Genomic DNA, 15,166 nt, shown 5'->3' on the forward strand with positions numbered 1-15,166 from the left:
TGATCATTAAATTTGTATTTACTATTTCCAAATTCACTTTTTAAAAACTCGTTTGCTTTTAGGACTCCCCCATATGCAATTGTGCTTAATTCCTCTTCTTTTATTGTTACAGCTGTAATTGTTCAGCTTTACAAGGGAACCAAGCCTCCCAGCTAGATTAGGTGTCTCAACACCTGGCATGCACAATCAAAACCATCAGACAGTTGTCACCAGAGAACGGTCATAGGAGAGCTAACAAAGTACGGCTACCAGCTGGCTTCGCGCCGGCGGGAAGAGCCAATCCTCCTTCTAGGGTGAATGAAGCCCTGACAGTGTGAATAGTGAAGCCTTCTCTCGGACCTCAGATCACACAGAGTATTTACAGCATATCAAATCAAGGTGCTCTTTTTCCTGCTGAAAAGAAGGATACAGAAAGAAGGAGATGCAGACCTCCTTTTAGAGTAGACATAACTCTACAACTAAGTGCAGATGCTAGGTTGTCCTGCTAGTCCCTACCTGCATCTACCTCCACGGCATTATGTTTTTCCCTGCTGGACAACACCAATTCTACATGGCAGATGAGAGATGCTAGTTTGGGGTAAAAAATAAAATAAATAATTACAGTAATGAAATCCACTTCCAAAAAAATTAATGTAACAAAAAAAAGGATCCAGGTGCCGATTTTCCTTTTGGCACAAGCCTTTCACACCGCTCGGCTGTACACAGACCGTAATAGCCAGTGTGCACAAGGGTTACATGAGGTGTGAGCACTTCATCAAGAACAGCTCTTACCGGTGAAGTGGAGGCTTTTTAAAACATAACTGAAAAACAGAGTTCTTCGGGAGGAACGCACTTATGAGATAAAACACTCACTGGGAACACGCGCGAAAGGTCACAACAGACTGGGAAGGGGAACACCTAGACGTTCCAACCAATAGATGTTGACCCAAAAGAGAAACCGAAGCCCTCCTCCATCGTGCCAATGCCTTGCCATTACATTTTTCATGCAACATATAAGCATTACAAGATCGCCGGAATCAAAGTCTCCAGTGGCGAACATAACAGTCGCAAGGAGACAACGGCAAAACCACAGCTGAATGAAAACGCAGCAGGCATATGTACAGATAACATGGACGCAGTACGGAGTGGAAAAAATAAGGAAGGCTGGTGTTGTGAAGGAACTGGCCCGCTTCATGCACATAAAGGCACAAGGAGGGCAGAGAAACAGGAATTTTCTAAACAAGAGAGCATAATGTTGATTAGCAACTACCGCCACCACCGCCCCGACTGAGGTACCTAAATTACATTCATAAAAAGTCTGGAGAAGATTTTTTTGTTTTTACTATTATTTTGATGCTCAGTAAGAGCGCAGTCAATATACAGAAGATACAGAATGCTGCTGGTGTTTTCAAGCCAGGAAAGCGCTAGAACAAGTACTGCCAATGAAGTCGTACTTACAAAGTTAAACATTTCATAATTGCCATCTGCTGTGAAAGCACAAAAGGAAGCCATTAAAGAGATTTTCTCTCTTTTGTTCAGATAAGCAGCACTGAGGCAAAAAACTTAAAAAAAAAAAAATGAGGGAAAGCTACATAACATTCTGGTATCTCTCTCACGCACAAAGTATTTGTATAAATATATATATATATTTACATGGTTGATCGTAGAAGCTTAAGAGCCTGAGAGCAAGGCAAGCTCCTGTTGCAGGAAGCACATCGCTTCCCGCAGTCATTCTTCATAATACCTTATAGCCACAGAACTAATCGCTTACTACACACTGTTGTGTTTGTTAATAAAAAGGCAACAGTCCAGCCCTGGAAAGGTCAGTCAGATATGTACTTAATCATGTCTCTGCTCTATTATTTGAGCAGCATAGGGAATTGCAGAGCAATCTAGTTTGTCATCTTTAATGTCAATAGTTACTTCAGGAGTAAAAACAGCTTGTTGCTCACACACAGAGTCAATCTCCTGACTAATTTATTTAATACAGAAGTAGTTAGTTAAAATTTACTCTAAAAGCCAGTACTAATGTTTTCCTGTACATACACCTAATACACTGCTAAGTGCCACAGGACCATATAAAACACCACATTTTACCTCTTCAGTGACAGGAGAGGAGGATGTCAGCAGACAAATTCTGCACATGTTTTTCACCACCCTTCCACAAGTGCAAATAAGCAGCGGTTACGCTCAAACATCAGTAAACAGCTGCCAACAAAATCCCAACAGCAGAAACTCGCTGGATCAGCCCAGCATATATCCAGCCTAAGTATTTAAAAAACGCAAGGCAATATAAACCAACACTCTTGCACTGATTTTTTTTTTAAAAAAAAAGATGCACAAATTCACATCGAAATCTTGACTACACACACTCTTCACAGTTCAGAAGGTGTAGCTGTCTTTTCTTTACCAGAATATAATTCACGTGCAAATCGCTTTCTCAACAGCAAACGTCATCTTTTCTTTCCTCCTCTGGAGGAAAAGCAATGACATAAAGACCATTCACTCCTGGAAATAAATGCGCCTACTCTGTGTTCAAGTTCTAATCTGCAAATTGTGGAATTGAAGACAAATGAGTGGAAAAGCATAAGCTTAGGCGAGAAATCACCAACCTGTGAGAAAGTAATTAGTAAAGCCAGAGAAAATAAATGGATTTTTTTTTAATGTCTATCTCATCTTTGACTCGAAATGCCATTGCACAATTTTTTATCTACTGTAAACTAACAGGTAAACAACAGGGGGAAATTAACAGAAGCTACCATACAAGAGGCAAGAAAAACTAATCTCTAACAGGTGTTTTGTAGGTATTTCCCAGTATTTTGCAAGGAAGAAGAAAACAGAAACAGCACAAGTCAGGGTTCCTGAAAGGACTGCAAGCATCTGGGACCGCCTGAATAAATGTATCATCAGTAGGCAAGTGTGAACTTTCTGTGTTGCCATGAGATCCGTATGAAAAGCCCAAGGGAGATCCCCGAGTATTACTAGTTCTGCTTCTGCATTACATCTGCACGAAGCCCGTGTGCAACTCTCCACTGTAGCTACCCCCCTGCTACCCTCCTCAAGACCTTTTCCGAGAGAGATGCGAGACAATAATCTACTTGTCGGCTTGTTAGCACCGAGTCACGGTCTCTTGGTTTATTTGTTAGTTCTCAATGAGGATGTATTTTTTTCTATATTTTTAAACAGGCGCTATCAAAAGTAACATGCATTTTTGACAGATTAAATTCTCAGAACACGTGTATTAAGAAAGCTCACTGTTTACAGAACGATATAGCATGACCTTGGCTGAAATTTTCCCACCACTAGAATTTCCGTATTTGCTAAGTATGTAAGCTACCACTGGCTTCTTTTACAGAATTATAGAATTCAAATGCTTTTCATAGGTCTGTCCACAGTCTCTCGTTCAAATCCCAATGCGTATGAGAAAAACATGTTGCTAAATTCAGACTAATTTTATGCACATCAGAAAAAGTTGGGATATTTTAAGATCGTGCGATGTGCTTTACAGAAGGACAGCATGATTCCACAATCAACTCAAGATGCTTTACAATTCTTTCTGACAACTTTTGCAACCCCCGTGTACCTCACACGTGAATATTGTTATGAGAGGATAAAGCCTGAGTCAGTGATGGTTAATGTCTTGCCGCCCGCCACCCTTTTTAGTCATGACCATAGTGAATATTTAACTGTGAATTTCACAGCTCATTCCACTTCCAGATCAGGAGAAAAAGGCGTCTAAAAGTATACTGTAAGCTGGAAACAGCTGCTGTGGATGTAATGACAAAAAAAAAATCATCATGAATATTAAATTAGAGCACGAAAGACATCTGAAGCAGAAAAAGCCAAGTGCGTCTATAAGGCGAGTTGGCTTAATCCGCCATCTGCATTAAAGAACCATATTCATCTATTCATCATATCTACCACAGCAGTGATCTTAACCTGTGACAAACACCACCATGTTCCATTCAAGGATTTTACTGCTGTCAGGTTGTGGAAGTGGTGAAAGGAGGGAAGGCTCACAGACCCCAAATAAGACAGAACCCCAGGAAGAGCTCTGGGATATGTGTCCTCCTGAATCTCCTTAGTGTAGACAGCACTTTTTGTTCTTATCTTTACAACGCTAGCACGTATCACGAGACACTAAAATATCCCAGAGTGAAGACAGGGCACCATCTGGTAAGCACAATCCTGATTAAATGCTCTGATAAGAGCTCTAAGAACTAAACCAAAACTACTGTTTGCATTCGATTCGGGAAATCTTCTCATCGCTTTCAAACATAAGCAGAGATACCATTCTGACTTTACAATTTCCGTCATCCCTGATCAAGTGCCAAATGAAGCCCCACAGCCTCTTTCAAGGAGCAGCACCAGCACTTATAGCAGATGCTCTTAGAGCTACGGAACAGATGTCCCAGGGCAAGGCAGCAGGCACAGATGGCATCCCTGCGAATATGTACAAACTTGGGGTTGCCATCTAGTCAAAACACTCGTGCATCTGCTTAACGTTGTGTGGGAGAAGGTCACAAAACCACAGGAGTTCAAGGATGGAAGCACCACTGACCTTGCACATGCTGCAGCAACACTATGACATCAGGTCTCTCAACTGCTGGAAAAAAAAAAATCACTGCCATAATAAGAATCAGGCTGTTATTGAACAGAAGCTTCTGGAAAGTTTTGTCATTCTGGTCAAGGCTTAATTTCTTGTATTTTTTATAGTAAAGCAAATTCAAGGAAAGTTCAGAGATGTCATCAGCTAGAAGTTTGGAAAACTTCTGCTCAAATTTGCCTACTTGGATATGTTTGTGCATATAGCTTTTTCATTTCACAATAGCATCGTGCCAAGCAGAATATCAGAACATTTAATGATGTTTAACAATAAAAAAGGCTTCAGGCAAGACTGTGCCTTAGCATTTTTGCAGAAACTCATTTTGATGTATTCAGAGACAAACAGCCAACGAATCTGCATCCATTATCACACAGGTTTCAGGATTTGCAGTCTACAGGCATTCTGTGATGAATCACAGATCATTACACTTTTGGCCTTTCACTGTTTCTTACCACCGATCGAGTCTGCATGCGCAGGGGTACACACAGCAAATTGCTATTTCGGTTGTACTGCCAAGCGGCTCGGCCTGGACAGCAACACAAAAGAAACGGAGATCTTGTTCTAACACTCCCCAGTGGAAAGCAAGTCAGGCCAAGAGCGTGCGCTGGGTACGCTCTGCCGCAGATAAGCTGGCAGGCACATGCCCAAGACCGTCGCCACTGTCAGGGAAGCCATACAGAGCAAAAGCAGTGCCTCTGAAACAACAGAGGCGTCTGACTTCAAACAAAAGTAAACACTCACCTTGCAGTTGTCACCACGGTTCTGTGCAGATGCAAAATCAGAACAAGTTACAGCCGTCAAGGCAAATATTTCAGTCACTTCCACAGGCACCGTTCTTGTACCCTAGTTACTATAAAGTGACAGGGTAAGATCCCAAGCTCTGAAGGATTACGCATCGTCAGACACTGGGTTTTGAAGGAATGCTCTCACACGCTCAAGAGTACAGATCTAGTCCCCCGCTACACACGCATACTTACAAACCATACAAAGCTACTTGTTACAGCTAGTTTAAATACGGACAGATTGAGAGGATACAGAGCAAAACCACACGTGGCAAATCTTCCCTTGTGTGGCATTAAAGACTTACTCCTGTGGCAGAGATTACGTACTGGTATCATTAAAGCTTATGAGCAAAATCAGACTGCCATCAGGTAGCACAAAAGGTGTCGTGAATAGAACAAGGATCACGTGTGACAATAAAGGTATCTTGCTGAAAAATCAGATTAACTTTCTACACAAGATGCAAAAGCTGAATCCCATATGTTGCACAGACAAAGATTCTATCATCACCTACCGCATTCCAAAAGTATTCCTCCTATACAAGCAAATCCAAAATAAGCCAAAACTTAATGCTTATTTTTCCATTCAAGACCTCTCTGAGAACAACAGGAATCACGTTAGATCAGCCTTTTGTTCTACAAGTCTTCTAAATAGCAGCTGGGCATGCAAGCTGCAAGGCACTAAGCATTTATGATGCTCAATATACGCATTTGTGTACCTGCAACTAGGCAAAGGTCATCCAAATACAAATTTACTTTCTTCTTTGATCATAGAAAAAAGTAACCCCAATCTCTGCCTGCCAGCTAAAAGACAGCTTGAGTCTTAGCTGGTACAAAGCAGCTACTCATTTTCATGGCATATGTTGTAAGGATTGACCTTAAGCATTTTTGTTTCCATTTCATATGTCTAAAAAAAAAAATCTACCTTCACTGTGGCTACTACCTGCCTACTATCTTAAAAAGGCCTGGTTTCTCCCCTATTCATAGTAAATCAAGTAGGTAGTACCACAGTGTACCTAAAATAAGTACTGCATCTTAGCAGGCTTCAGAGCTAGCAGAGCCAGCAGGGCAGAAAAGAATCTATCATTTGAAGTAAGGTGAAGTCATGATTCCTCGAGTCGGGGGGAACCACACCAAAACCAACCGACCCAACACCTATATATGTGTATGCCCTCATACATGTATAGACACAAACACCTACAAGAACCAAGACACCTTTACTAAAGGTAGGTTTCTGCAAGAAGTGGCCAAGTAAGGGAAGAAATTTGATCGTTCGTATTCCCTCACAAGCAGAGGCTGGTCTCGCAGTAAAGGGAAGCCACTCCTGGAAGAGATGGCCTCAGTCTCCTGCCTGCTTATTCCTGCCTCATCCTTTGCACCAAGATTTAGCTGTTCAGTTGCAATAAGGCCTGTCAACCCGATAAACTGGTCTGACAGAAAAGTAACCTGACAAAATAATAGTTTTGTTTTTTTTAATGTCGGCGCTCCACAACCAAGTCACCTTGTACTATCACTGTAACTCTAGCAAGGAGCACAATCCACAGTTACACTCTGAAGTAGTCCTTGAAGGGCTCATCACCCACAACCCCTGACCAAAGGTTAGTTTCCCCAGCACACCCGTGGACCATTTGCAGTCCACAAAGCATTTTTATCTGAGGGCTTTCTGAATGGGGGCTGTCGATTTTTGAAGGCTAACCAGCAACCGGCATTAGGTCAGGGATCACTGTGGGTACACAGAAGCCTGGAGCTGCCAGTGTGACCAGAGAGGCCGCAGCAGAGCTGTAACCCCAGCAGAGCATAGCCCCCGTCCCTCCCTCCCTCCCTCACGCTCGTCAGTGCAGCAAGAACTCAGCTTAGGGGAATCCCAAATCCATAATCTCTAAACACCAGACTTTAATGAAAACAAAAGAGGAGAACATAGCCTTTTAAAGTAATGAGGTCTGTCACCTGAGTCAACCAACAGTATCTGAAAACAAATTACCCTAATCGTTGTGGCCTTACAATAAAGGTTCTTCCCTCTGATCTTGCTCTCTAACTCAGCAGCTTTTCGGTGATTTCTTATGACAAATTCCACACATTTCTGCACAAAAACTTTTTTCCCTTCTACCCTCTCGAGGCCCGGCCACGTATCTTGAGCAAGTCCAGCAGAGAGCTACCAAGATGATCAGGGGGCTGGAGCATCTCCCTTGTGAGGAAAGGCTGAGAGACCTGGGTTTGTTCAGCCTGGAGAAGAGAAGACTGAGGGGGGATCTCATCAATACCTACAAATATCTGAAGGATGGGTGTCAAGAGGATGGGGCAGGCTGGGCTGCTTTCAGTGGTGCCCAGCAACAGGACAAAGGACAACAGGCACAAGCTGGAACACGGGAGGTTCCACCTGAACATGAGGACAAACCCCTTCCCTGTGCAGGTGCCCGAGCAGGGGCACAGGCTGCCCAGGGAGGCTGTGGGGTCCCTTCCCTGGAGACATTCACACCCCGCCTGGATGCGGCCCTGTGCCCCTGCTCTGGGTGTGCCTGCTCACGTAGGGGGTGGGACGGGACGATCTCCAGAGGGCCCTTCCAACCCCCACCATTCTGTGATTCGCTCCCTGCTGTCTGGGGCCCTCAGTCCCTGCCTGCCCGCCAAGGCCTCCTCCTTCCCTCCCCACTGCCACGGGAGCGCTGGTGGCTTTCCACAGCCGGCAGTCATTAGCACGGGCACTGCCACCCTCCTCCCTTTCATGAGGCAGGACCTATGTCAAGGAAAGCACACAGGCATCGTTACTAAACCACAAACAGAAAATAAAAGCCAGACATCACCCAGCCTGATGTCCAACTAACCAAACGACCATCTATGAATAAAATGTTGCGAACATCTAGCCATCTTATCAACTAGGAGAGTTACGTTCTTAATATGAAGAGTGTAATAGCGCGAGTACAAGGCCAAATTCAGCAGACAGTTTTCAGAAAGTTGCCTTCAGTGTAAGTTTGAGACATTTTGGTGCTTTGCCTGTATCAGAGGGTCATAAAACAAGCAAACAGAACAACTCAGCATGTTGGAGAAGACTCCTGCGGGACCCACACATCTTGCTCCTGGCTGACCACAACCCTTCTACACTGTCCAAATTCAGTTTTAAAGAGTTTCAAACTGTCAGCCATTCTGCTCCAGTTGCCAACAAGGTCCAATCAATGTGTTTCAACAGCTGGTTATCAGCAGCATGTTAATGCTGCAGAGAGACAACAATTGTCAGCCTAGGGTACATAAAACACCTGCTCTCAGCAGGGAGCCTCAAGATGGAAGGTAGCTCCTCAAGCAGTAACTCCTCTTTCACAACACTTATAGCAGTGGAAGATGTATAGAATATAACAATTCTGCTTCACTTTCCTCTTTTGCTACTTTAACCCTGAGCACAGAAGCAGGTGGGACCAATTTGATTTCCATTTGTATCTCTACAGACCTTTTCTTCTGGGGGGGTGAGGGTGGAATCTGGAAGAAACAGTGCTCACCTGCTTGTTCCCCTATGACAAAGAAAAAAGAAGCGTGCAGATTTTTCACGTATTTCACCTCACCTTATTCAGAGGGACGGAAGTAAAGCTGGATCTTTATATTCTCTGCACAGCTTTCCAGTTTAGCAATTCTACATATAAATATTAATGAAGATGTGACCTTTACCCTAAAAGAAAAAGGTTAATGGATACATTTGCAGAGTTTTTCCTTCTTTTTTTGAATACTGGGCATCTCAGAACCCAATATGCATATACACATCTTGCAGAGACTTATCTAAAATGTACCATGGAGTAAATCCAATCTCTCACATTTACAAGCCAGGTCAGAAGTCACTTGCATAGGTTTCTTTTCATTAATTAGATTTCACTGTTAAATTTAATGAGCTTGTTACCCTTTTGGGTTTTTAATCAAACATATTACAGCCCTGGTAGCCTTCCAACTGTTATTTGTCAACATACAGCCTTCTGTGTGCTCCTCACCAGTCTCAAAAGTTGTTCATGGTGTTACTGGGGGGAAGCATTCAACAATGCACTAGAGAGTCCCATGCCTGGTTCCCCTCCCCAGCCAAAACTGGCTTGCTAGGAATAAAAATGTTTCACTATGAGCCTAACCCATCAGAATCTCCCTGAATATTTATACCAATACAGCTTGCTGTTACATAGTGAAGGGCCAAATTCTCCATTCAATAAATCCATTTCACCGTAGGGTACAATTAGCTCACAAGTTTCCAAATATCTAGCATGGCAGAAATCTTCTGAAGTTCAGGTCATAGACATAGGTTCTAAGTATAAAAACAAGGACAAAAACCTCAGAACATTTATAAAAAAATAATGTTTTAGTGCTCCTTGTAAGAAAATCTTAGAAACATTAATCTTATGACTCGCTCTCTAGTTCTATCACGGTGGGATCTCCCATTTTGAAACACTCTTCAGAAAGAATGACAACACATTTCCAGAAAGTTAGTACTAATAAACATGAAGGAAACAGAGGAAAGCAACACAGGACACACGAAATAGTAGGGAGAAATAAGCAACTTGGCATTTTACACAACAGTTTTTCATTCTGCCTCTTTAGTAGCCACTGAGAGTAACAAAAGCAACAGCGACTTCTTTGGGAATGCAAGGGGAGCGGGGGGAAACAACACACAACTCAGGGACCTTGAAAAATGCACTTAATGAGACCTTGAGGAGAAGGTCAATAAGGGCATTATCCTATTTCCTATGGGTAATTCACAGGTAACGGCTCCTCTGCTTACTAGTTTTGTTTCCAATATTCTGCATTATAATGCCAAATTTCTCTGCTTTCCATAAAACAAACCAATGGTTAAGAAGAAAATCTTTCTGTGGAGGGCAGCTTGTTACAGAGCAAGTAAATACCCAACAGGTTACTTTCAAGGAGTCAAAGGGAGTTCTGCCTGACGAAAGATTAGAAAACCTGACCCACGGTTACTCCCTCCCTCGTCATGACGGCTCGGCAGCCAGCTGCCCGTTACGTGTAACATGGTAAAGACTGTATTTCCTCCTACTTCCTTTCAAGTCAGTACCAGAGTCCCAGCTGATGTGTACGTGTGCTGCTCGCCTGATTTAAGGAGGTTCAGGTTTGTACATGTCATGGTTTTAGCTGGGATAGAGTTAATTTTCTTCACCCTAGCTGGCACAGTGCTGGGCTTTGGACTTAATATGAAAACAATGTTGATAACACACTGATGGTTTAGTTGTGGCTGGGCAGTGCTTGTACTAGTGAAGGGCTTTTCCAGCTTCCCGTGCTCTGCCGGGGGCACAAGAAGCCGGGAGGGGAGGGGGCACAGCTAAGGGAGCGGATTCAAACTGGCCAAAGGGATATTCCATGTCATGTAACATCATGCCCAGTGTGTTACCTGGGAGGGGCTGGCCGGGGGAGGGAGGCAGCAATCGCGGCTCGGGGACGGGCAGTGTCGGTTGGCGGGTGGTGAGTGGTTGTATCGTTTGTGTTTGTTTTCTCCCCTTTTTCCCTTTTCCTTTTTATTGTATTATCATTATTGTTATTATCATAATCAATATTATCATTATTATTTTATTCTAATTATTAAACTGTTCTTATCTCACCCTACAAGTTGCCTTTTTTTTTTGCCTTTTGCTGTTCTGATTCTCTCCGCCATCCCACAGGGGTGGGGGGAGTGAGGGAGCGGCTGGGGTGGTGTTGAGTTGCTGACTGGGGCTGAACCACGACAGTACATTAGCAGAAGAATCATTCTGGGCTCAATACTTCTTGACACCTTAGGGCTACCATTCTTAGACACACGTAGTGGTTCAATGGTGGCTACCTCCAAAAAATTCGCCATTAAAAAAAATTTTTTTTTATTGTTATTAAAAAAATTAAAAGGTCATTAATGAAAGTTTGGGCAGGAACTGATTTGAAAGTGTTCTAAGCTAGTCAGCAGGGTGATTACTCACCAAAAGAATGCTCTCCACTCTTCTCCAGGTGCCTCACCTATTGTTTCCAGGCACCAAAACCCTTTGAACACATCTGAAGCACAGAAATGCTTTCCTTTGCCACTCCTGTAATTCACTGTTTTTACAAAGTGCAGGAAGAGTTTATGGCTAATTTCTTTTTTTTTTTTTTTTTGTTTGGGGGGGGGGGGGGGGGGGATGGATGACACGACCCAGAACTTCACACAATTTTCACATCAACAAGAAAGGAACATAATACAGCAGTCAGTTGCTGTTAAATTGTGCCCCAGAGTAGTCCGGAAATCATAGTCGGCTCCAGTATTTCAAAGAACGTTAGCCTGGGTACCTGAACTCTCTTGACAGATTTCGCCAGATACTGATCTCGGCCAGCGGCGGGAAGGAACCGTCAATACACCCCCAACCCAGCGAGTAAACAGCACAAAGGCCATGCTGACTCCATCTAATTTATGTTCTTGGGCTTTGGACCATGCAAGGCCAGAGCAGGTAAGGAGCAGACAGACAACTTCAGATGAAACTGTATTAAATCACTGTTGAAAAAGATTCATTATAGGTGGGATTTTAAATATCTCAATGGCCTTTTCCAAGTGTCTTGGTGGTCTGAAGAGTCAAAGAGAAAAATAGCACACAAAGGTCTTCTAGGAAGACCTGGCTAGCATAACTGTCCAATAAAGAAAATAGTTTCTGCCTTCCACATTCCCAAGTAACGTGTTTGTCCATCCCGGACTACATTTTGCTTTCTATAATTTAGAAAAATTATAATCTTCAGATTTACCACCGTATTCCAGGTAACTATGCACACAGTCTGTGCATACTATCAGACTGTTCAATTAGACTTAATCTGTGTTAATTAAGCTCTTCATTTTCCAAGCTGTATTTTAAGACATTTGGATCATGAAAACAAAGTCTTTATCATCATTAAGCTGATTCAACAAGATAAAATATTAACAAAGGTGCATTTATCATCACTGTAGTATAAATCCTGTCCATCAAATGATGATATAAATTAACAACAAATCTCTAACGCTGTTGTGAAATGTCTATTTAGTATAACAAACAGCGTATCTGAATTACTGACTTCAAGAAAAGTTGTATTCACCTTATTTTAATACCTTCGGTTTCGGAGTTCCATGCTATTAATGGAAAATAAAATCCTGCTAAAACTTACTAGAGAAATGAAATATAAACCAAGCATTCTACGTATTACTTACTACCTTATAGCAATCACCTCCACTACACATGTAATGAAAAACAGCCTTTTGAACTAGTTGCGCTGTTATGGTGGCATATATAACTTAGAATATATGTGTGTGTGTACCTATACGCACACCTTTTTGTTGCTTGGAATAAAACCTATTTGTCAAGTATTAAATCTGTGCGCAATAAAAATGACATCTCCTTTAAAGACATGAACTCTTGCACCAACAGCTAACACAGCTTCTTCTATTCAGGTGTTGTCGACCTCCTGCACGTTCTGAAGTCTCAAACTTTTAACTTTGCCACTTTTAGTATGCCGTTAAGTTAAAAAACACTATGTCCTTAACTACAATATCTCCTATTCTGTGCATAAGGGAAGAGTTCTTGGCTTTTCCACAGGCAAAAACCATACTGGTTAGGTAATAAACATACTCTCACACTTGTTCCCATAGGTCTTAATCATGCTGAAACATGATGATGTCTCCTACTATTCTCTTTGCACTGTCTGTTTTCATGGACACGTGGAACGTTGAAAAAAACTTGACAAAAACACTTGACGTCACCAGAACAGAGCCATGATAATTATCTAAAGCTTTGTAGGAGCAACAATTTAAAAAGGCTTCCCCAGTGTCAAGGGCCTGCACCCATTTCAGTTCACGTGCAAAACTAGAGTGGCCCGAGCAGTTAAAGCAACATTAAGAAGATATCAAGCTGAAAGTTCTGCTACGTTACAGTGATGACAATTTAAGCAGGGTCCTCTTCAGCAGCGCCCCAAACCTTTGCTCTCTACTCCTCATCAGAGTTAAAAAGTATTTTCTCCACTTTCATCCGCTTCATTAATTTCTGCCATCACAGACCTAAGGGTTTGAAACCACTATCCTTATCAAGGTCCCAGTAAGCAACTTAAGAAACTAGAGAAATAAGCAGTGACTGTTTTAAGTGCTACACAACGAGTCCAGAAAAGAAGGTGTGCCGGTTTTGGCTGCAATAGAGTTTATTTTCTTCATAGTAGCTAGCATGGGGCTGTGTTTTGGATTTGTGCTGGAAACTCTTGACAACACAGGGATGTTTTTGTTACTGCTGAGCAGGGCTTGCACACCGTCAAGGCCTTTTCTGCCCCTCACCCCACCCACCAGCGAGCAGGCTGGGGGGGCACAAGAAGCTGGGAGGGGACACGGCTGGGACAGCTGACCCCAACTGATCCCAGGGACGTCCCACACCATATGACACCATGCTCAGCACATAGAGCTGGGGAAAGAACAACAAAAGGGGGGAGACATTTGGAGCGATGGCATTTGTCTTCCCAAGTCACCATTAGGTGTGACGGAGCCCTGCTTTCCTGCAGATGGCTGAGCACCTGCCTGCCCATGGGAAGCAGTGAACGAATTCCTTGTTTTGCTTTGCTTGTGCAGGCAGCTTTTGCTTTACTGTCTTTATCTCAACCAAGGAGTTTTCTCATTTATACCCCTCCGATTCCCCCCCCCCATCCCACTGGCGGCAGAGTGAGCAAGCGGCTGTGCGGGGCCGAGTTGCTGGCTGGGGTTAAACCATGACAGAAGGACAATTGCAGTAATCCATCTGACATTCAGAACGCAACAGCAGTCATTAGCAACACTGGACTTGCCTGTTTTGAGTCTTACATAGAACTACACAAACTGAAAGTACCTCGGTTACTACACAGAACTACAAAGGTTTAAGCGAGACTAGCACCCAATCCTTCAACTATGCATGCTTTTAAACAGATGTCTATTAATTTTAAGTACTAGAGACAACCTCAGTGCCAAGAAGGACATCCGCAGCGCATTTTGTTCAATCAAGATTACTCCCGCATAGCACATCCCTCTACAAGCCTCTGCTCTGCCCGTCAGGACAGAGAAGGTAAGTAGCTAAATTCAGAAGAGGCCACATCTAAAATTCCACATGCCTTGTGTTGTATAATCATCACTGCCTGTCTAGTTTGACCTTGGGTTTTGCTAAGTGCATGCACGTGTCCCTACATGTGACAGTGTTCCTCTCTTGATGGCCCTCCTCAACATCCTCTTTCCCGAATTAAAAAAAATTTCAAGTTTACAAAATAAAATAAAAAAAATCCCTTAACATGGCAAACTGACCCTGTTAACCATGACTTCAAAAGGCTACAATGGCCTAGAAAAGCCTGGAGGAATTAAAAATAATGACAAAAGGAATGATAGAGCAAGAGAAGGAAAACAGGAAGAGTTGGAAGGCAGGATCCTTGCGTAATGTAGAACAATATTCTTATATATTTAGACAATGGCCTGGGAAATGAAAGAAGAAATAAAGTAAAAGACCAACAAGAAAGTAGAGGTGACAGAAGAGTATGACGATAGAATAAGGACGTAGCAGGGTCCCCCCCTTAGCTACCCTTGTCCAGACACCTCTGCTGTTGCACTGGCAAAAGCCCTCATTGACCACGTGGTCATAATGAAGCCACCGCCTTCTCCTTTATATACTTTCTCAACAAAAGGCAAGAAATGTGGCTAACAGTTGTGTATCATGTATATTACTAACAAAATGAAATACCAATAGGATTTCTCCCCCCTAAAAGAAATGCTGTGGAATGACCAGTATTAGATTTGAAACGGGAGCAACCAAAGAGCGTCCTATTATTTGTATTAAAACACAAAGTCAGACGAGATAAACAGGCCCTT

At 42.8% G+C, this 15,166-nt stretch overlaps 1 protein-coding gene across 2 annotated transcripts in view; it reads right to left on the minus strand.

Annotated features, from left to right (window-relative positions):
* The window catches only part of NELL1 (neural EGFL like 1), a 304,980-nt gene that overhangs the window by 262,143 nt on the left and 27,671 nt on the right, over positions 1–15,166 (minus strand). The gene's annotated exons all lie outside the window — the stretch shown is intronic.

This window comes from Phalacrocorax carbo, chromosome 5 (assembly GCF_963921805.1).
Source record: "Phalacrocorax carbo chromosome 5, bPhaCar2.1, whole genome shotgun sequence".
Classification (NCBI taxonomy): domain Eukaryota; kingdom Metazoa; phylum Chordata; class Aves; order Suliformes; family Phalacrocoracidae; genus Phalacrocorax; species Phalacrocorax carbo.